Source organism: Onychomys torridus, chromosome 14 (assembly GCF_903995425.1).
Source record: "Onychomys torridus chromosome 14, mOncTor1.1, whole genome shotgun sequence".
Classification (NCBI taxonomy): domain Eukaryota; kingdom Metazoa; phylum Chordata; class Mammalia; order Rodentia; family Cricetidae; genus Onychomys; species Onychomys torridus.
In genome coordinates, this window is record NC_050456.1 from 10,541,059 (window position 1) to 10,564,965 (window position 23,907).

The window sequence follows — 23,907 nt, forward strand, 5'->3', positions numbered from 1 at the left end:
TGTCATAGTTAGACCCTTAGAGGTGGAAACTGTTGTCATCTCATTGAAAACAACAGACAGTAAGTAATATCCCATCTTCCTAATAGTATGCAATAGAATATTTTATAGGACTAGCAAGGTAACTTGCTACTTTTAAGATAATCCAAGTAGATGATCTGCTGTCCCATCTTTCTGATCATGTGCATTTGTGTGTTTAAAAACACATAACCACATACATGTACATACTTAGAGTGCATTAGCTGAGCTTCAGCATAATGTATATCAACAGAATATTTTAAAACATAAGGGAATGTATGCTATAATTAATAAGCAAAAGCATAAATTTAAAATATTAATGACAGTAGCAATTATATTTCTCTGAAGCGAAGAGAGTATCAATTAAACACCCATTGAAACTTCTTTGTCTTTTAAAAAGTGATACGACAAAATGTGCACACACTGCATTCTTACAGTTCTGCTTTCCTATCTACAATGCAGTGGAGTTTTCTCCTCTTTACACTCCAGAGAAACCAGATACCAGCCCCAACACCCCACCCCCCTCCCCCTACCCCCGCCACACACACACCTCTTTTCATTGTGGCTGAATAGAAACAATTAAACACACTCTCAGAATATTTACATTGATATCTACATTGAAAAATAGAAGGCAGAGCAGGCAGTGGTAGCACACACCTTTAATTCCAGCACTTGGAAGGCAGAGACAGGTGAATCTCAGTGAGTTCAAGGCCAGCCTAGTCTGCAAAGCAAGTTCCAGGACAGCCAGGACTGTTTCACAGAGAAACCCTGTCTTGAAAAACAAAACAAAACAAAACCAAAACCAAAACTCTAAAAACAATAATAAAAAGGCATAAGAATGGGAGTAGCCATATGTAGTTTAGTGGAGCATAGTAACTTGACATTTTAGTAACTTTAACCTTTTCTAGGTTGTGTCAGAATATGTGTAAACCTATATTTCCCTGGGATATTTTGAGCAGCATTCTGTTCCATGAAGCTTGGACTGGGAGAGAATATAAAACAGAACACTAATGTGTTCTCTGTTGAGATCTGTTCAAGAAGACTTGAGACATATTTGTGCTCTGTGTACCTGGCCGTACTCGGACCAGCATGCTTGCCAGGTGTCTTGGGAACTCAGCTCCTTCTGAATCAGAGAGGTCATGGTTTGACCTCACCTACTGAGGGTCTTTCCCTCCCTGGATTGACCTAAAAGTATGCTCAAAGCCACGGTAGTCTGAAAGCATTTTAATCTAGCTGAAAATCAGGTGGGGCATCCAATGCCAGACAGTTTCCAGACATTTTGTTTCCAGTCCATTGCTAGGGCCCACAAGAATCTCCTCTATGGGCTCCAATTTTCTTTTCTTTAAAGTCAAGAGAGTGGATAAGAACACTTAAACGGTGTCTTGAAAGAAATAAAACCAAACTGTCTCTTATGCATACTTCACTAACTGATTTAAGAGGTTTGTGCTATATGTGAAAAGTGAATGTATGTATTTACATATGTACATATGTATGACTCCTCAGTATAGCTAAAGCACACATGAAACCCAGGGTTTCTGGAAGGTTCTGAGGCCCACAATCACCCCGATCCCTTTCAACACAGGGGATTTTGTTCGGTTTTGTGTATGTGATAATTATGCTGATGTCTGAGCCGGATTGCTCTGATTTTTAGTTCACTTGATTTAACTTGTACAGCATGAGCTGACTATATGGGAACTCTGAAGTTACAATCCTGTCTACCTGTGATCTCAAGGACCTTGGGATCCTTGGGAACTTATGCTAGTATTTATGTTTGTTACAGAAAGTACATGCTTTTTAAGCTGCCGCCAGCCTTAGTTTCTACCAGATTGAATTTGTGTTGGTAGCTGGTGAGCATTTGAGATAGCACCACACAGATTTTTCAGGGAACATGTCCTCTCATTAGCAGGGACCATTACTGAAGGTTAGACATATACCTTGTAGCCACTCTTGATCTGATGGGTGGTTTCAGGGTTATTCTCTGCAATATCCCAGCACTGATGAAAGTTTATATTGGGAGCAGAGGGTCACAGAAGAAGTAAATCCAATAGTAGAAAGTCCAGAGAATCAGTCAACTGCAAATGATGAAGTGGCTGGAATCCTATCTCTAAGCTACCCTCAGTGACTGAAACCAGTTTTGGACATCAGATAATAATGTTGGCTATGATTGTCTGTAGAGAAATACACCAAGATTGTGGTTGCAGATGCGTGGAACATGGTCAGGTGGCTCCTAGGAAGGAATCCCCTTGCTGGGCCTGGTACACTTAACAGGCATTGATTCTGATGGTTCTGTGAAAAATAGTTGAGAGTCCATTACCTGCAGGGCACCAGGGTTTCACACTGCGTTATCACCTTCAGTTTCCAGTATTCCTGAGCTTTCTTCCATGAGCCATCAGGAGTGGGTGGGCATTTTTGAGATGTGAGAACCTTCATGGAGGGGGAGAAAGTGCCTGAAACAAGTCATTCGTGAGCTGCAGCAGAACAAGAGGAAGGGAAAGCAGAGGGAGGGCATTGGTGATCCAGTGCAGGGGTGGACAATTAGCCAGGTGTTAGGATTCAGGGTGGGGGTACACTGCTAGCCGATGCAGCGATACTGAGCTACGGTGTGGGAATGCCGAACTTCCTCTGTTCCTGGTCTAGGAACAGGAGGGCCAATCCCACTGCCTGCTGCCGCTTGCTTTGTATCCCTTCTCTTCCTTTGGCAAGTGATAGACTCCTGAGCCAGCAGTTCCTCTGGGAGTAGGGAATACTTCTGACTTCTGCTTGTTGTCTTAGTGTCTGGCCCAGAGTAGAGAATTAATGTTTGTTGAATCCAGTACATATCTCTGGAGGCCGGTGTGTTTAAATTGCAGATACCTAGGGAGATAGAGGGGCTGCTATTTCTATTCTAAGGGTGTATGTAGGGTTGGAAGGGAAAGGGGGACTGCTGTTCAGCTGACAGGTTGGTTTTTTTTTTTTTTTTTTTTTTTTACCAGTCTTCCTAGAAGGAGAATGATTCATCTGAAGTTCCGTGCTTTGGCCTTAGTACCCCTGCTTGACGTTCAGCTTTGTTGGATAGGAAATGGCAGTCCAAGAGAGAGGTTTTACCTTCCATTAGCATGTCTTGTAACACAGCTTTCTGTGAATAGAACAGTCACATGCAGAGGAGATGATTTATGTTAAATTAGACTTCCAAGGGAACAAAGCTGGAGCTTCTGTTCTCTGGAGGATTGTCAGGCCTGCTATAAACAGGTCATGTTTGCAAATGAGGGCAGAGACTGCCGACCGCTGTGGCTAGTCCACCTCAGACCCCTGGTGTCTCAGTCAGGGTTTCTCTTGCTGTGCAGAGACACCATGACCACAAAAACCCTTATAAAGGGAAACATTTAACTGGGGCTGGCTTACAATTTCAGAGGTTTAGTCCATTGTCATCATGATGGAAAGCATGGCGGCATGCAGGTAGACATGGTGCTGGAGAAGAAGCTGGGAGTTCTACATCTTGATCTGCAGGCAACTGGAAATGAACTGCCATACTCAGTGTAGCTTGAGCATATATGAGACCACAAAGCCTGCCTCCACAGTGACACATTTCCTCCAACGAGGCCACACCTACTCCAACAAGGACATACCTCCTCATAGTGCCACTTCCTATGGGCCAAGCATGAGACTATGGAGGCCCTACCTGTTCAAACCACCACACGTTGTTTGTGCAAAAAGGAAATAGCAAGTTATTTAAAAAGTAACTATAATTTTTAATGTGTAGGAAACCCTTTGTCTATGGTATAAGTTTGGCTGAAGAGTGAAGTGTGTGGCAAAGTGCATAAGTTTTGTGTAGAGAATAATTTTACAAGCAATTAGTTTGCTTCTTTTTAAGTTAGTAACCAAACGCAGCCTGAGAATTACAGATTTGTATAAGCCCAGACTTTGAAAAGAGAAGTGGGGGTGGGGGGAGAGGGCATGTTTGATGATATAGTTTCTTTTCATAAGAGTTTATAAATTAGGACTGTAAAGATAGCTCAGTGGTAAAGAGCATTTGGCTGTTCTTCCAGAGGATCCGGGTTTGATATCCAGTACCCACATGGAGGCTCACAGTCTAATTCCTTCTTCTGGCCCCCCTTGGCACCAGGCACACACACATGTGGTATGCTGATGTACATGCAAATGAGACACCCATACATATGAGTAAATAAATATTAAGAAAAGTTTATAAATTACACTTTTATTTCTCTGTGAATTGTGGATGTAAACCATTTAGCTTATCCAGGGAACATATTGCAGAAGTAGAAGAAATATTAAGTGCTTTTCCTTACCTTATTGTTAATTCCCAATATTCTCATTTTTCCTATTACTCAATTATTTTGCTCCTCCCAATTAAAATTAGGGCTTCAAATAAGACTTTATAATTTATAATAAGGTGAAATTAGATGGGCAAGAAATGCAGTGTCTTCCCCAGATAGTGCACCTGCTTATCTTTTGCATGTTCATGGAGGTGGCCCCTGAGCAGCAAGGGCACTGTCACCATTGTCGCCCAGGTGTGCACAGCTTTGTACTTTGTTTCAGCTTTGACCTAAGCCTTTTTGATTCGGGTCCTGTGTTCACCCTTCTGCTCTGTATTGTTTTTGTTTTTTGTTTTTTTGTTTTTTGAATCTGCCTTCCTCAAAGTGCAAACTGATGTGTACAATAAAGAAGCTCATGAAATTATTTTGCCACCATGATAAATGCTTGTGAAAAGCTCCGAGGGATCCCCAGGAAGGTATCATCTGTGAAATTCCATCACCTTTTGAAAGCAACATTTAGCAGTTGGAGTCTCAATTTAAGAAACGCCGACAGTTGCAGCTGGGTTGGAGTTCAATGAGGTGTGAATCTTTAAACCCTTCACTTAATTCTTTTCATATTGTGGAAGGATGCTCTTTCATTCTTTCATAAATATGAAATCAGGGATGATGCTTTTTTTTTTTTTTTCCAGCCAGCTTTCATTGCCTTTATTTCGTGGTGGGCAGGTATGATCCTGCTGCTCACATCAGGTGCCTTGACTGGCCCCCCCGCTGCTTGTTTGCAAGTGCTGGGCAGTTCCCAGCCTGAAAGTGGGAAGCTTGCTGGGTCAGGTTGCTGCCAATCTAGACCAGCCTCCTGCTCTTCTCCCAGGCCGTGCTTTTCTGAGGACAGGAGAAAGACCGGCGATGGGTTCTTCAGGAGTCAGTTCATTGTCTCAGATGCCCAGAGAAGAGGATCCTGTTGTGTGTGCTCTTTAGTAGAGAGGCCGTTCTAGGTTTCTGCATCTTATTTTAAGATTTCCTGTGTTAATTAAATCGGGCTATGCTACGAAGAAATACATGCAGATAAAACGCCCGTAAATAAATACATAAGTAAATAAATATTAAGAAAAGTTTATAAATTGTACTTTTATTTCCCCTTATCAGAAAGAAAGAAAGAATAACATTGTAGTCTTCGTTATTTTAAATTTCATCCCCGTGATTTGTAGACGCCAATCCAGGGGACATATTGGAGAAGTAATAAGTGCTTTTCCTTACCATATTATTAATTCCCAATATTCTTATTTTCTGTATTACTCAATTATTGCCCCCCCTAATTAAAATCAGGGCCTCAAACAAGATTTTATGATTTATAAGATAAAATCAGAAGGTAACACCACAGTTACTTGAGAACTCTTGGTGTCTCTGATTGCAGTGTTATTAAACGTAAACTTGGAGACCTGGCAATGCCCACTCGGGTTATTAATTTCATATCAAGATTGCATGAATCTAGTCACACAGTGGGATTCTGAACTTGTTTAGGGTGGAGCTAAAAGCTTTGTGGTGAATCCAGTATCCTGAGTTCAGGTTGATTGTATACCTTCTTGACATTATTAGCGTGGCTCTCCTGCTTTTAGAAGCTATTATTCCTTCACCATGGGAATTGAGCATGGAAAACACTTGAAAGACACTCTATAGTTGTTGGCCTCCCTTTCCCTAGTTAGATGATAGCTAGGTGTTTATCACCTCTTCGGAAATGAGTACATGAACGAACGTCTGCCTGCTCACACGTACAGCCTCTTCTCAGCCCATACAACATGTTTTCAGTTGTGTTAACATGCATTCATTTCCCTGGAGTCCTTTGGGATTCATGTATTCCTCCCATAAAGCTCAAGGAGGAAATAAAAAAGATTGTATGCTTCCTGAAAATATAGTATTCATCCGTTAATTTTCAAGCATGTACTCATTCACCTGCAATGTGTGCATAAAGACATGCATTTATCCATCTATCCCTATATGCTTAAGATTGTGTGTGTGTGCGCACATGTGTGTGTTTGTGTGTGGATGTATAATAATGTATTTTAAAGCATTTACAGATTTGACAGAGTGGATAGTCATATTGCTTGGTTTGCAGCTTGCAATGTCTTTCTTTGTACTTTTTACACTATTCTACTTCTAAACCAATACTGATTCTCAGGAAGACAGAAAGAGATTTTCTGGGGTGAAAATAAAATTGTTAGGTAAACGGCTATCTCTTTAGAGAGGTACTCTATCAAAATACTAAAATAAATAAATAAATAAAAATTTAAATGCAAATTGTATTCCTTTTACCAGAAGTTTCTCATTTCTTTTCTTAGTGACAGATTTATTTTACATAATAAACATCTTATAGAGGTGTTTTAGGACTGTAGATATTCACCCAGGTATTTTTAGTCATTCATATTTTTTATATCAAATTGTTTTTTCTTTGTCTTTCAGTTTTTTTTTTTTAAATTACTATAGAAACCTCTATTTCTTTTGACATTTTCAGTATTCATTTTCTATGGCCTCTGTCCTTATCAGATATGAGACAGAAAATCTACTTTGTTTCTGACAAGTAAGGCAGAATGACTCACTTGTGAAATAAGGTTCTAATTGCCCTATCATTTTCTCCATGATTGATATACGAGATAAGGGAACAATAAAGAAAATTACTCTTTTAGAATATTGTCAACAAATAAACAAAGGTGTCATGAAGGGTCAGATGCACAGTATGCTATAGGACTGAGCCTGTGTGGTATGTAGGTGTGCCTTGCTGCTGTACAGACTGCCTTTGAAGAAGAGCATGCCATGAAGACCAAAAGGCTAATGTCAGTATTAACAGCACTCAGATTTTTAAATAGATGCCATTAGCATCTCTTTAAAACAAGATATGTGTCTATATCCAACATGTAACATGTTTCCTGGCAAGACATGCCAGTGCTATGCTAGGTAATTAGGAAACTGAGCCCTATGCTCCGTATTTGCTCTTAGCACACACACGAAGAGCTCCTTGTTTTTACTTATTTTGAGATGTGGGGCTCCATTTATAATTAACAACAATGGTTAACATTTTGTGTGATGCCCGCACAGCATGGGGATTCATAAGGTGGTAACAGTGAATAGCATGTATCAGATATCCTGAATATACAGACCTTGCCAGCACTAGGCAGCAGTGCTCCTTCCTGCTTGTAATTTATTCAGTAGAATGACTTAATGGCATGTCGACGTCAGCTTCGATTTCTCACTTCTTTGTATCTTCATACAGCAATAAAGTTTTCTGCGAAGCAGTACCAGTCATGTGCACTGAGAAATGAAATCAGGTGGTCTCTATCTTTTAAACAAAATTTTATTCATGTGTATGTGTGAGTGTCTGTGTGCATGTATGCTGTGTGTGTGCATGCCTGCCTGTCGAGGCCAGTCCAATAAAAGGTGTCAGGAACTGGAGTTACAGGAGAGTGTCAGCTGCTGGATGTGGGGGCTGGGAACAGATCTGGGGTCCCTCTCCAGCCCCAGTGTTGTACTGTTTACCATTCTCGGTGGTGGTGTGAACCTGGGAGAGCGAGGCCTAAGAATGAGGTGGACTGAAACAAACTCTCATATAGTAGCCAACATTATTCAGAGTGGCAGACAGTTTATACCCTGAAGGTTAAGGAAGGTCACCTGAGGGAAATTTTCATGAGTTCAAGCTGTCTACAGTCAATCGCAAGGACAAACTGCATGTGGGAAAAGCAGGCTTTTCTGTAGGAATATTGACAGCGGAAGTACACTCACTCCTATCCACACACCTGGGAGAAGCACCAAAACACATTCCAAGAACAATTGTTGTTTCTGAAGAAACTGAGGTCATAAGAGTTGTGTCTTGTTTTCTTGGAGCTTTCTCACAAGCACTTAAAAATGTTCTTGCATGACTCCATTTTTGGACTGTGTCCTGACATCATGTCTTAGTTTGGACATCTATTGCTGTAAAGAGACACCATGACCATGACATCTTATAAAGAAAACATTGAATTGGATAGCTCACTTATAGTTCAGAAGTTCAGTCCATTATCATCTTGGTGGGACATGGTGGCATGTGGTGCTGGAGAAGGAGCTGAGAGTCCTACATCTTTCAGGCAATAGGAAGTGGTCTCGGTGTCACATTGAGGGAAGCTTGAGCAAAAGAGATCCAAAGCCTAACCTCACAGTGACACATTTCCTCCAACAAGGCCACACCTCCTAATAGTGCCACTCCCTTTGGAGGCTATTTTCTTTCAAACCATCATACACTTGTATGGCTTTTTTCCCCCCCTGCTGGAAATCTTCAGTTACTTTTTGGTCAGATATTTGAGTATTATTTATGTTTTTAATATATTACCAGTCTTGAGAAGTATCTGAATATTACTTCTCCTACCTCTCTGCCATCCCCATGTCTTTAAGAACAAAATATCTCATTCAATTTGGGGATTATGTGAAATTACCAGCAGAAATGGTTTGAAATAAATTTAAAACCTTTTTGAGTATGAACCTCTGACCCAACACAATCACTGGGTATTGTTTTCAAAGGGTTTTTTGAGTTGAAGGTCCAGCGATATTCCTCTCCTAGCTCCTGATAGAGAAACGACGGAAGGGTTCTGAGGAATTTGCTAGTGAACATGGGGAAGAGCGGCAGTCGAGATGAACAGTGAAGAAGGACACTTGGATTTGAAAAGAAGGTCATGGTAAACTATCTGGTCACCTAAGTGATCCGTAATACAATGGAACTGAGAAATAGGACTTCACGAATACTTTCAAAAGCTGAGATGAGCTCTCTTACCTCTGCTCTCAGCCCAGACCAAAAGCACCTCTGTGTGATCGCATGGATACGTGTGTGGCACCTATTTAGATCATCATTACAGTTTTTATTAAATGCCAAACACTGAGTGCTGTTTGTCTTTGTTTAGTCTCATGTAGCCTGTACAGGAAGAGGAAGGAATGCTTAGCAATACTCCTACTTTTCTATAGCTGTGTGAGAAAACAGCACAGCCAAGGCAGCTTAGAGAAGGAGGAGTTTGTTTGGGCTATGCTTCCAGAACATTAGGAGGATCGTAGTGGAGAAGTGTGGCATTGAGCAGCAGGCATGGAGGCTGGAACAGGAAGCTGAGGGCTCACATTTTGAACTGTGGACACTGTTAGCAGAGAGAACTAACACAAAATGTCACAAGTCTTTACACCCTCAAAGTCTGCCTCCAGTAATATACCTGTAACAAGACCACACCTCCTACATCTCACAAACAATACTGTCAATTGGAAACCAAGTATTCATATGCCTAATAATTACATTCCATTTAAACCAACACACATAATAAGAAAGTTATGTTTCCATGAACTCACACACACTAAAAGTTTAAGGTGTTTAGAAAGAAAAACTATTCCAAGGCAATGGACCACCCACACTCTTAAAAAAGAGATATAAAACATTTGAAAGGTCTAAGAACTTAGTCAAATAATTTTGACAATTCTTTGATGTTTTTTCTACTGAGCTAAGGTGCCATGTGAGACTGCATTTTAGTTTACTGGCTAGCCTAGGTGACCTTGGAGTGCCTGAGGATTCCCTCTTAAGTTGTTAAGACTTTGCAGTAAACTTTCTCAAAGTACATTGGGCAAAACAGTACAAAATGAAAACAAACCTCAAGAAGTAATAACATCAAGCAAGATATGTTTTTATTTATTTACATGTACCCATGTTTCTGCAGCTAGTAGAGATGTTTCTATTATAGTGATGATAAAATTATGGCAGAATTTTCTAGTAATATGTAGTATAACAAAAAGAGATTTCTGATGAACCTGAATTTATATCTGTAAATTAACCACCATAGAAACATGCTGCTTTCTTAGCCAGGAATTCAGGTTTACACACCACAGACTTACTTACAGGATGCCCACAATTTACTATTTACTTTCTGTCCTCTTTATCTCAGTTGGCCAAGTCTTACCCACTCTTTCTTGTCCAGAAAGCGCTTTGTGCTGTGGGATGTCTTTCAATATGCTGTGAATATATGCTGTTCCCATTGGTTGGTAAATAAAGCTGTTTTGGCCTATGGCAAGAAAACTTACAGCCAGGCCAGAAATCCAAGTAGAGAGACAGAGAGAAGAAGGGTGGGATGAGGGAGACGCACAGCTGCTCGCTGCCCAGGGAGCAACAAGATGCCAGCAGACTGGTAACACCACAGCTACGTGGCAAAACATAGATTAATAGAAATGGGTTGTGGGAAATCATAGATTAATAGGAATGGGTTAATTTAAGATGGAAGAGCTAGTTAGCAAGAAGGCTGCCAGAGGCCGTACAGCTTGTAAATAATATCTAGCCTCTGAGGGATTATAAGTGGCTGCAGGACCGTGGGGCTTGGTGGACCAGAGAAACTTATCACTGCAGCTTTGCCTGGCAGTTTTCTCTGGCACTTAATGTATATATCACAGTGCTACAGTTATTTCTTTTTCTGTAGCAGTTACAGACATCTGTTACATAGAAAGGTTTTGACAAGTTTTCCTGGAATGAAAGGGTAGATAAGTAAATTATATACATAATTACTTTTTTTGTTTTTTTGAGACAGGGCATAATTAATTTATAAGATTTTAACAATTTTTAACTACTTTGATCAATATTTCTAAATACTTGGAATATTCAAGTAAGGTGTAGCCACAGTTATGATTAAAAGTATTAGGGTTACTTCAGTGGGTAACTTCAAAGTTAAAGGAGTTTCTTATAACTCCTTTTAGGAAATGTCTTTTAAAATTTGAAAATATAATTTATTATCAAAGATAGTAAGTACAGAATTGAAAGAATTTCACAGTAAATATCAGTTATACTTGACCAAACACTTTTAAATTTTATGTGTGATCACTCCATCTGAGCCTTGTATTTCCTTATATTATATGATAAAGTAGGCGTGAGGGGCTTCACCCTGATTGCCTGAATTGTGTATGTTATTAACTAGAGTCCAATAATGTCTCACAGGTGTTTTCTAGACATCATTTTTATACGGTGGTATGCAAAAATCTTAATTTATCATTTTCCAGATATGGTAGATGTGCCTTGCACTCTGTGAACCTCTCTCTGTCTTGTTATGGAACAATGCTATTACCTCAGGAGTATTGTCCCATCTCTTTCCTGAATGGCTGCTGCCTCCATGGCCCGTGTGACATCACTGTTTTGATTTTTTTTTTCTCTAGCTGTACTTTGCCATGTCATTTTAAAGGAATCAGTGTGGAAATGTTTAAGCGAAAAACAGAAAGGCAGAGGATTAGTGTAGTTGTTTGTTTTTGTGGTGGTAGGGTTTGACCCAAGGGCATCATGCCTGGGAGGCAGTTCTCTGCCCGCATTATTGCCTGCCCATGGTTAGTGCATCAGATAAACAGCTGAAGTGACCATCAGGAGACCCAGGAGTGCAACTGCTGAACGAAAGTCAAAAGGACTTCATGAAATAACCCTTACATGGGTTTGGAGGGGTGTCACATGTCGCTAGTGTTCCATTAAGCCCAGTAATTGCCTTTAATGGCATTAGAATATATAAACCTGGAAGACACTTGCTAAAAAATTTTGCCTATTTGTTAGCAAAAGTCACTAAAATCTGTCATCCAAATAAATACAAAATTTTCAGAGGTCACAAACTCAAAATAGGGTGATTGTTTCTGATGTTTTGCTTTATTGCTAGAATTGTCAAATATTTATTTTTAAATGACTTTGTATGAACTACTGAAAGTATGTAAGTAATTCTAACCAATGCAAATAAGAAAAATGTTTTGGAATGTATAAAATTACCATGCATTCAGAGATTTTAATGCTGTAGGTAAATGTCATGAATACATGGTTATTGGACCCAGGTATGTAGATACAGTGAATCCCACATGGCACTCAGGCCTTGTGATGCATCATGTAAGATTTATGTTTTATATTTTACATGGTAGAGAAATAGATCCTCCTCATCTGACATCTTGCCTAGGGTATAGTATTCACTGTCCCTTGCAACTTATTATATTAGCTCCTGAAATCTCTGGCCTGGTTTCTCTGTACACTGCAGTGGAGTGCTAGGAGATGGTGTAATAGTCTTCAGTACCCACCAGCCATTGTCCTTCATGTGCTGTTCTCTCCTTGTTCCTCTCCTCCCTGCCAGGTAGAATAGGTGTATATCTTCTTTGTAACATGTGCTAAAGACTAGGAATCCTGTGATGCATGGCAATTCAGGTTCTACTTATACTGTGTGGTGTCTGAACATTAGCTTCTACTGAGTCAGTACTTGCTTTTACATATGAGCATCTTAGAGCTGGCAAGATGGCTCAGCAGTTTGATGCCCACTATGATGACCTAAGTTCCATCCTTGCAACCCACATTGTGCAAGGAAAAGATTCTCTGACCTCTACCAGCATGCTGTGGCACAGACATCATTTCTTGGAACACACACACACACACACACACACACACACACACACACACACACACACTGAATCTATATAGTGGAAAAATTTAAATATGTACCATAGAATATGAAAAGGAGTTGTGTAAAGCAGGATACACTGGTGTATCTCATATAACAGATTACTCAATGTTAACTAAATATTAATCTATTGATTCATATCTAAACTGAAGTGCCTGGACTAATTGTTTTCCACTGTCCTAACCTATCAGAGGTCATTCCCTGTGTAGTTATGAGTACAGTTAACTATCCTTTACTCTGAAAAATCTTTCACTTGTTCTGGATGTAGTAGCTCATGCCTATATTCCCAAAACTCAGGAAGGTGAGGCATTAGGATTGCTATAATTTCAAGACTAGCCCATATTACATGGTAAGTTCATGGCCAGCCAAGCCTACAGAGTGAGACCCTGTATGGTAGTTTGAATGTAATTGGCCCTCATAAGGTCATAGGGAGTGGATTTGTTGGAATAGGTATGGCCTTGGTGGAGGAAGTGTGTCATTGTGGACATGGGCTTTGAGGTCTTATAGATGCTCAGGCCATGCCCGTGTCTCAGACCATTTTCTGTTTCCTGTTGGTGAAAATGTACAATTCTCAGCTCCTTCTCCAACATGACTTCTGCCCATGTTGCACCAAAATGATAATGGACTAAACCTCTGAAAATGTAAGCTACCCCAATTAAATGTTTTTCCTTTGTAAGAGTTTCTATGGTCATGATGTCTCTTCACAGCAAGAGAAACCCTAAGTAAGGCACCCTGTCCTGTGCGCCCCCCACCAACCCCCACAAAACATTCACTTGTCCTTCAAATCCTGTAGACCATTTTAAATTTGTTCTATAATAGCTGCTCCTGGCCCATGAGTTTTGGGAATTTTTATGTTTTTTTCTCAATTTGCAAAGTAGTAGAGAAAAGTATGCATGAGCCATGTATCTGGAAAGATTGTTTCTTCTCTGCATTTTATTAGCTGTGATTTTTGAAGGGCTATAAGTATTAGATTTCCATTATTTATGAAGGGAGCCAAATTCCAGAAAGAATAAATGTAAATATACAAATGTGGTTATTCTAGGACAGCTTGCCTAGTGTGAATGGCGCCTGAGTTCAGTCATCAGTACCACCACCAACAACAATAAAACAGTCCAACCCAGCCGCAGACCATGGTACCATTCAGACCATCTCTAAGTCTCTAACTCTGCAGTTAGTTACATTGCTTGTTGTGCAACCATAATCGTTATTTACAAAGCCTTTCATTTTCCTCCTTGGAAATCTCGTACCTGTTGGACAGTGGCCATCCGCTGACACTGTTCCATTTTCTCTCCCGTGAATCCTACAGTGGTTTTCGAATGAAGGTCGGAAGATAGCTTCGCTCCCATAAAATACAGAACTATTTTCCTGTTCATCTTTGTCTTTAGTAACTGCATTAGGACATAATCAAAGAAATGGAATATGCATATCCTAGGTCTAAAATTTGGATCTTTAATTCATTTGGTGTAATTTAATTTTGCATTAGTTGACTTTTTCCTTGACTGCCAGTGTGTTGCTCATGTATCCGGATAACATTCTTCTACGGCTACAGGAGGCAGCAAGGGAAAGCATTTCAGAAGTGTGCCTAGGCAATTAAATAAATGTAATCCATTGGAAGTTTCAGCCATTTATGTGAAATTAGGCACTTCATTTGATTTCTACCTATGGCTTTCATAAATTTGATTTACAATTTATTTGATGTAATTTCAGGCTAGGAATATTCCTGCAATACAATAATGAGAAATTACGTTACTGAAGTGTGGTTTAATGAAGTGTAAAGGGTATGAAATGAAATATAAATAACAGGTAACTCAGAGAATATTTATATAAGTGACATTTAGCTACTGTATTTTTTTTATATTTATGTTGTCTGTGAATTTTTATAACCCAGAAAGGTGGTTTTACAAAGGTTGATATCATTTAGAACATTCTCTATAATGTAACTAGATGACAGAATTTTTGGTCTATTTTCTCAAATAAATTGGCATCGTCAAGCCAGCACTTTGCTCAATATTTGTATTGCAGGGAAAGCCTTCACGGTCTGAATAACCATCACTGTAACTCTATTAAGAGCTTCACTGGTGTCAGTAGTACAAAGCAGAGAAGGCTCTTGGTGTGATCCAGTTACCAGAGCGACGTTTGTGTTACTGTTGGTGAGACAGGGCTTCTGGGCGCTGGAAGCTGCAAAGGTCCCAGGTTCGTCCAGAGGAAGCGGAAGGCTTGTGTCTCACATCAATCCTTTTATGCTCCCACATTCAGTGCGTGCATAGTGCGAAGACATGAAAATGCAAAGGTGACTAATTAATACACATATATTTTAACCAAGGCACAATTTGCCAACCTGAGAAAAACGATCACAGACTTGGAGCCTTGAAACTTAGACCATTTTAGGAGGAGTCTTGTTTAAGAAAGCATCGCAAGGTCAAAATTAAGCATTAATGTGTATTGAGAGTGAAAAGTGGGCTCACAACTGCTGTTAAACTTCAGTGTGTGATTATAAGGTCATCACAGTATTTAGAAATTGTATATTAAAGGTGCTGATGACAGTTTCAAGCTGCTATCCCCATCTATGGGATGTCTAGTGCTTGGATACTTCTACATGTATCAGTGATTTGTAAGAAAACTTTCTACACAGAGACTTACTTGAATGGTAGTCTTTCTTGTACGTAAGTGGATAAAATTTTGTTTTAATTATTGATGACTGAAAGATGTGAAAGACACACCTTCACACAGGCATCCTTAGCACTGGTGAAATTGATTCAGATTTATGATCTATAAACACTGGGTTCTGAGAAGTTCTACATAAAAAAAAAAAGGGAAACCTGAAACAATATTATGGTGCACCTGTAGTTGAATATACATTTTCAACTATGGTCCTAGTAAGTACAGACTTGTGATTCCAAAGGCTTCATCTGCTTGTACTAGTTCACGTTCCTCGGCTGGATTCCAAGATTAGCTCTCAGCAGCGTATAGTTCAAACTTTGTTTCTCAGAACTCACTAGATACTTAGCTCTAGTTGTCCTTGTTCATATGTCTGCAGGTGAGTTAGCACAACGGAAAGACAGTGATTCCAGAGGGCAGTCCAATGCTGGGGCTGACTGCAGTTTTTAACCATACCTGCAATGACCACCAACCTGTGCTTCCATCTATGGAACTCAGATTCAGCATACCATCATTACCTGTCCTCTTGACTCTCACCACCTCATGTGGTTTCACTCTGTCGCCCAGAAGGGTCTGGACCTTCACCAGCTGGGTGAGGGAGTGTAGGTGTGCTCAACCATACTTGGCTCCAGATGAACTTTTAAAAATCAAGTTATTGGCACTCTCCAATTTTTTCGGCTGTCTCCATTTTCACGTCATCTCTTGTGCAGACATGACTCACTCTCTAGAGTGTCTACCCTCAGGTTCCTGCTTGGTTGTCACCAAGTTCTACATTCAGGACACTTAGGTAAAATCTCTCCTGTAAGAAGGAAAAATCACTTAATTAGCCAAGAGAAATTTCAGTTATAACAAACTCAAAGTCTGGAACCTTATAACCCTAATTAGGCCTGCAAAATCCTTTCACCCTTGTCAAGTGCTGGAACTTGCTACTGTGAATGAAGTCTACTTTTTCATCCTATGTACTTGAACCTCTCCCAGAGTACGTGCAATGGCTAATATCATGTAAGGACTTGCTGTGCTGTGTTATTTATGTGATAATTACAAGGGAAATAGTCCAAATGTATTCAGTTCAAATATTTAAAAACATTTTCAGTTTATGGGATTTGAATTTATGGATTTGGAACCTATAGATATGAGGAACCAACTGTAATTGAATATATTTAATATCCATTACTGGGTATACTTCCTTTTTTTGTATGTTGTTCCAGGGTTTGCAATATATAACAATAACCCATCATAATGGGCTTCTAAATGTTATTGGGACATTTCACATATCATAATTTTCTTATAATTATATATTTCCATTGTGTCACAATTATCCTTTGTACTCTATGGCCTACATTTGTTTGCTTCTTAGCTTATTTAGTCCATGAAATTCCTTCCTTCCTTACCCCCTTCCTTATTTCTTTTCATATCCTTTCATAAACTCAGGATGAAATACAGGCATTCATGAGGACCGATAGATTTGTTAGCTTCTCCTAACCACCAGGCTTCCCTGCCTTTTGTCTTGGATTTGAAAAGCCTGTGTATATTTTGCTCGTTTCTCTAGTATGGTACGGGATGGAAATGGCAATCCTTCAGAAGTTCAACATTTTTATTTTTTTCTGATTAAATTCATTGTAATGAATGTAATCACTCTTAATTCTGAATGTTGAATTTACATAAACATCTTGAAGCAAGTATATGTTTTTATTTTTAGAGTTTTCAAAGATTCTTTACATAGAGGCATTGAGAGTATTTAATGTTACACAGAGTCTTAAAAAAATACCAGTAAAAGCAGTTGAAGTTTTCTGAAGAGTTAAGATACCATTTAGATAACTTAATCTTTCTGTCTGTATGTTGGCACAACATGCACTGTGTTGGAGAATGCACACACACCACACATGCTGAAGTATGAGGATTATTTATAATTATATGCTACCTAGGGGGACCTATTTAGTGTGCTTGGTGTATAGATCAGCAGTTTTAGCTATGGGCTGATGTTCGGATTGAGCCATAAGTTTCGATGCATTGCTCTCTAGGTGGGTCTGCTATACTCTAAGAGAGCTGAGAGTAGGGATTCAGTTTGTAACAAGGAATGGTTCTTTCACTCTCCATGAATGTCTTAAATATACACATTATTAACTCATTTAACCAACACACAAAGATGTTGTTTAATTATAATGTGGAACAAAAATGAATTACAGACCTTCCTGAGTGCTAGAGGAGATACTTAGGGGACCATGTTCCATACAAAAGCCATTTAACTGGCAGAAGCTCATCAGCACTTGGAAACATTTATTCTCAGTTATAAATGGCATATTCTCTGCACCATTTTCATTCTGGCTTTGCATCGATATATCATTTAGACAGAAGGTGCTGATGCAGGCTTTTCAGTCCTGGGCTGCAAAGGTATTGAAGGTGAATGTGATTTCAGTTACACATCCTCTTTCTGTACTGTCTGTGCCTTGTGTTTTATTAGATGTGTTAAAAATACATTGTTGTGAAAGAGCACAGACTTGCCAATCACTTACACCTTTCAAAAACATCAGCTCCATTGTAGCTGGTTCATTTATCGGTTCCATTCTCTTGTCTAGACTTACCTCTAATTTGAGTGCTTTACTGGGAGATCCACAGAAGTTAGTGTCACCAAATTCCCTATTCATATCGGTTTATTGCCACGTGAAATTTATTACTGAAACATTACATGAAAAAGATGAAATATACTGTCACCTCACACCGATCCATTTTGCTCTTCAGTTACTGGAAGATGCAGGAACAATGATGTGCCTGCAATTTTGTGACATGATGCTCTGGAAAAACCTTCCTTATAGACAGCTTATGGCTCGGTGTTTGTGTGTTATATGTTGATGCCTGCCTCTTGCAGAACACATAAACTTGCAGATGCTGAAGTGATTTTCTCATGTCTCCATGAACATGATCATTGGGTAGATTAGATCTTGACCATTCTTTGCCTTTTTAAAGTAATCAACACAGGGTAGTTCCTGAATAGGAATTTTATGGCAAACATTGTATTTATTGCTGTTTCAGTGGGCGATAGGTAAGCTCAGTGGTGTTGCAGGTTGGTGACTCATTGGCCAATGTTTATGTGCAATTTAGGGTGATCTTACTGTACTTGTACATATTTAACATAACCTCCTAATTTCTGGTAATGGAGGCTAGAGGGTGTCTCTACTTATCTGGCAGGAGGATGATTTACTTTGAGTAGAAGGTAAATGTACATAGTGTGTTTAGCTGTGTGACTTGTGGGTATTCTGTCTAACTTCCTGTGCTTCACTTCTTCCAGATCCAACACAGGCGTAAAATCACTTTTGTTCCATCAGATTAGGGTGAAGATTAAATATGAATGCATATAAACACAGTAATTCTTGACCCTCAGTGAACCCTTCATGGCTGCTGGCTATCATCACATCACATCACATCACATCACATCACATCACATCACATCACATCACAGTGATTATTATGTGATATCGAAGAGACACTTAGCTGATTACTTTTTTCTTATTCATGCATTTTGTTTGTTTGTTTTTGTTTTTTGAGACAGGGTCTCTGTGTGTAGCTCAAGCTGTCCTGGAACTCGCGCTGTAGACCAGGATGGCCTAGAACTCAGAGATATGCCTGCCTCTGCCTCACAAATGCCAGGATTAAAGGCATGCACCCCCAAACCCCATGTCTCCATTTTTATTAATGTATAATTTACATTATAAAATACTCCAGCTGCCCCCTTAATCAAGTCTTAGAGTACTTCCATCCTTTCCATGGCTATCTAGACTTTCTTCTTGGTTGACCTCAATCCCAGGCAACTACTAACTTACTGCTTCAATACATTTGTCCTTTCTAGAAGGTTTGTTTAGAGCATTGTTCTTAACCTGTGGGTTGTGACCCTTTGAGGGGGTTCACGTATCGGGGTCCCACATATCAGATAATTATACTAAGATTTATGACAGTAGCAGTCCAAATAATTTTATTTTAGGGGGTCACTACAACTCTAGGAACTATGTTAAAGGGTGGCAGCATTAGGAAGGTTGAGAACCACTGATTTAGAGAAATAGTAGATAAATCTATAAGCACATAGTAAATGGTTTTTATGTTAGAATCATTTAGTGAGACTGTTTTTTGAGGTTTACCCAGTTTGTGTTTATGATTTGTTCCTTTTTATGGCTTGATAGTATTCCATCTTATAAAAGTAACTGCTTTTATTAATGCACGTATTATTTGATAGTTTTGTGTTTCAATTTTTATGTATTATGAACAGTAGTGATACCAATACTCTTTTAAAATCTTTCCTTCAGGCATATAGTTTATTTCTCTTGGGTGGATGTGCAAATGCTGAGTTTTTGTGATAAATTTGTGTTTAACTTATGAGAAAGCTGCCAACTGGTTTTCCAAGGCATGTTTCCTTCCTCCCTCAGTGTCTGATGGTTCTTTTTTCCTGCATAAGGCATTTTTGTTTTGATTCTATTCTCCTGTGAGTATGAGGTGGGCTGGTGTGTGTGCTCCCTTCCCTCTCCACTTTTGCCCCAAGCACACATTCTTACCCTAAGCCTTACTGTCCTCTGGTGATACGCTGAGTCTAATATTTGTCCACGCTTGGGCTCAAAGCCTTGGCCCCTTTCCGCAGTGGAACAGTTTCGAACGTTATGCCCTTCTGCAGTTTCTTGTGTTCAATCCTCTTTCAGGTGCACTTGTTCTGGCTTCTCCTTCTCTTGGTCCCCTTCCCTCTTCCCCTTGGAGGCATTCTGGAGCTCACCTCCCAATGAATGCAACTCCAAATCTCAGAGTCTGTTTCCCTGGATCCTACAGTAGCAGGATGTAGACTGGACATGAGTCATCAATATGGAAAGAGTGAGTGAGGAAGACTTCTAATTTGGAGTGACGTTTGAACTGAGGCTTGGATAACATGAGAAAATGGACCAACTAGATACCTGAGGGAAGACACGAAGGTGAATGAAGAGGTCGGTTTCCAAGGGCTGTTTTAGACAACAGGGAGGCACCTGTGGAGACAGCAGAGTTAGCAATCTGGAGACAGGAGGAGGGTGATATGGTAGAGAGCCAGCCCTGCCAATCTCTGCCCTCATGCTCGTCAGGCTGCAGCAAAGACTGCATGAACACAGAGCAGACAGAGGCCCATAGGAAGCCTCCACAGTGGTGTGGGCGAGAAGCGGTGGAACCTGAGTTTGGGAGCAGCAACCAGGCAGCGGCTGGGGCTCAATATAGATTTTGAAGAGTCTGATTTTTTTTTTAATTGGTATAGAAACTGTGAGTAAGGGATAAGTTGAGGAAGGCTCTCAAGTTTTTGGCCAATGCAAATGAACAAAGGGAACTGTGTGTATTGAAACTCTAGAGCCATAATGGTGGGAGCGTGGGAGAAAATTAGATTTTTGTGTCTATTAGATCTTCAAGATTGGCTGTGGCTTGACAGGCTGGATCACAGTTAAGGGAGGAACGCAAGGAAAAAACTGGGGCATTATTAGGCTATGACTTGTCCTTGAAGCCCTTCTTCTGAGAGAGCTCACCTAGGAGGTGGCATGCCCTTTCTGTGAAGGATCTGAAACACAATAGCCTTACAATTGAGATTATGGTTTTGACCACCTGTTATGAATGGAGCTCTAGACCGTAAGTAAGGGAACTGTATTCCAGTAGAAGATTGTTTACAAAAGATCATGGGCTGGATTCGACTATTCTGTCTAGTGACCTGTGACTTTGGCAGTGTCAACAGAGAGAGGAGACTCAAGTCCTAGCTAGGTCATAAGGTACATTCATACCTGGAGGTCAGGAATAGTGGGAGAATCCAGCCAGGAATCTGAAAAGAAGCTGTCAAGGTTTAATGTTTCTTTTCTGATATCACTGTGACTAACAGATGCACAGCTGGGACTCAGGAGTGTGGACTGCTCCTCATTTGTGTTCTTCCTCACATCGCCTGTGGTTTTTAGGGGCCTAATACTTTGTGTAAAGCTCCAGATGGGTAATTTTCTAATCTTTTCCATACACAGAAATTCTCTGAAATTGTGGTAATCACTCTCTATACTGAGTGACACTGTGTAAAATGCTCCCAACTCATTAGACGTTTGAATGTGAAGTTCTGGTCACGATCTTTAGGTATTGTTTCCCATGTGCTTTGCTGAGGAGTAGTCTGACTTGTGTCCCTGTGCTCAAATGATAAAGCTGGAAATTTCTGTGTCCGAATATTCACATCTTCTTTCTGTTGCTGGTGTCTGCATTCTTGGCACAATGTAAAGGAAAGAGTTCAGAGAAAGGTTGTTAGTGTCCGTCTGTTGAGGCCTTTGAAATCCTTGTGAAGAAATACCATTGCACATTTTCGCAGTCATTGGTGCAGGCACCACACATGAAACCAACTCAACCACTGTTGGTGAGAGGAATTATACAGATTTCTACTGTCTTAGTGCAAACAGATGTCTGGTTAGATATTCCCACGGATCTTGATTATGTGTATTTCATTTGTGGAGTTGTTCTGGCAGCCTATGGCTAGTTTAATGTTTATTTTCTTATATCATCATACCTAACAGATGTGAGGTGAAGTAGGAATTAAGAAACTCACACACACATATATGTATGTATGTATGTTTGTATGTGTGTGTGTATATGTATATGTGTATGTGGTTGCTCTTTGGAGTTCAGACATCAGATTTGGTTTTGAAATTTTTGCATTGCCTACTGAAAGACGTTATGTATCAAGAACTCACATTATCATAGGTCACTGAATTAATTTAAGAAATACCAATTGACATCATTCCTTTAGGGAATTGTGGGCTGCGGTTTGAAATACCATCTTTGTCAAATGTGAAAATTTAGAATACAATTTATTTTTAGAGTATGGGACTTTTCCTGAATGAAGTGTTGCTCTTTTTCTAATTCCAGAGTTTTCAAATGGACCAAGGGTGGACTCTTTCCATCTCCTCAAAACAGCCAAGTGCTGTGTCTCCATTTACTATTGAGTGTAATTTCTAAATGGGAAGGGAGAGTTCAAAAAAGCATTTAAAACTTTTCAGAGGTGTGTTCAAAAGTCATTTGTTATTTGTGAAAGAAGGCAGCCATAATTAGTATTCCTTATGTGCTGTTGTATTTGAATGCATTTATAGTCTGTCAAATCTAATGTGTTTTAAATGAGATCATTAGGCAATAAAATTTTTCATTGTCACTACGGTAGTGGCTGTGCAAATCCTTTCTGCTACCAGGCTCTCAGCAATTCAACTGGACAGTCTTGACATCCCCCTTCTCAATAGTGGCCAGTCAATGTACTGCACGGAACTTGGCTCCTTGGTATCTCAGTTATCTTCACAGAACATTATATCCTTTGTTCTCTAAAGTACTACAGCAAACACAGTGAATCTAGAAGGCCATTGATTTAATTTTTCTTTTCTTTTCTTTTCTTTTTTTGCCAGAGCTGAGGACCGAACCCAGGGCCTTGTGCTTGCTAGGCAAGCACTCTACCACTGAGCTAAATCCCCAGCCCCAGGCCATTGATTTTCTAACCAAGCAGATAAAGTACTGTGAGCTAGGGCAGTCAGTGTAAGAATGTGGGTATAGGTCTTTAAAGTCAACTCTTTATGTTAGGCTTTTAGGAAACTAATTAGCAGATATATTTGGTGTTTTTTCAAGTTTGCATTATAATAGCATATAGGGTGAAAGCTGTAAGCCCTTAAAAAAAATTCAAACTGTCCTAGCTGATTTTACAGAAATACTTTACATTTAAATGTAATGAAAATTCTATAAGCAAAATTCAAGCTAAGTCTTTCCTAAATATTCTAATTATTATAGGATGTCCAAAATAAACAGGCAAACAATCTGGATTTAAAATTTGTAATTTGGTATGAAAACAGCTTATATGCCTTAAAATAGTGGTGGATATGTTAAAAGTATATTAACATATATCGTACATATACATGTACGAATTTTACAAAGGAGAGAAGGTTGACAGTCAAATTATGGCTCAATAAGGAAGGTAGTGGTGTGGATTTGGATGGCCTGGAAGGACTTCTCAGAGGTCGTGGTGCTGGGTTAAGCTGGGGAGTTTTGGACAGGAGCAGGAGGATTTGCTGTTGGAGAACGGACGTAGAAAGTACAGGTATGCTTGTGGAACTGTGTGGTCATTGAGACTGAGCAGGATGTCCCTTCCGGGAAGGCAACAGGAAATAAGTTGGGTATGTAGATGCAGAATGTTGTAACAGAAGCCATCTTGTGCACTTTTAATTTGACTCTAAGTGGGGAACTTAGGGTTTCTAAGGGGAGGGGTGCTTCCATGTAGTCATGTGGATAAGCCTGAAGAGAGGAATAAGGGAACTTGGCATCAGGGGCCACGTTGGTGTCTAAAGAGTTTCAGCACACTTTCTTAGTCTTATTTTGAACATATGTGGCATGGAAAGGTGAATGAATGCATTGCTTTCTGAACTTGCTATTCTTGGTAAACCCTGAATGTGTGATGTGGAAAATCTCCCAGAGAACCTCTTTTCACTAAGCTATTGTTTGACATAATGGAATGATAGGGCCTCTGATGTTGCTTCAGCTGTGAC

General features: G+C 39.7%; 1 protein-coding gene across 4 annotated transcripts in view; it reads left to right on the forward strand.

Annotated features, from left to right (window-relative positions):
• The window catches only part of Immp2l (inner mitochondrial membrane peptidase subunit 2), an 854,797-nt gene that overhangs the window by 114,475 nt on the left and 716,415 nt on the right, over window positions 1–23,907 (forward strand). The window lies entirely within an intron of this gene.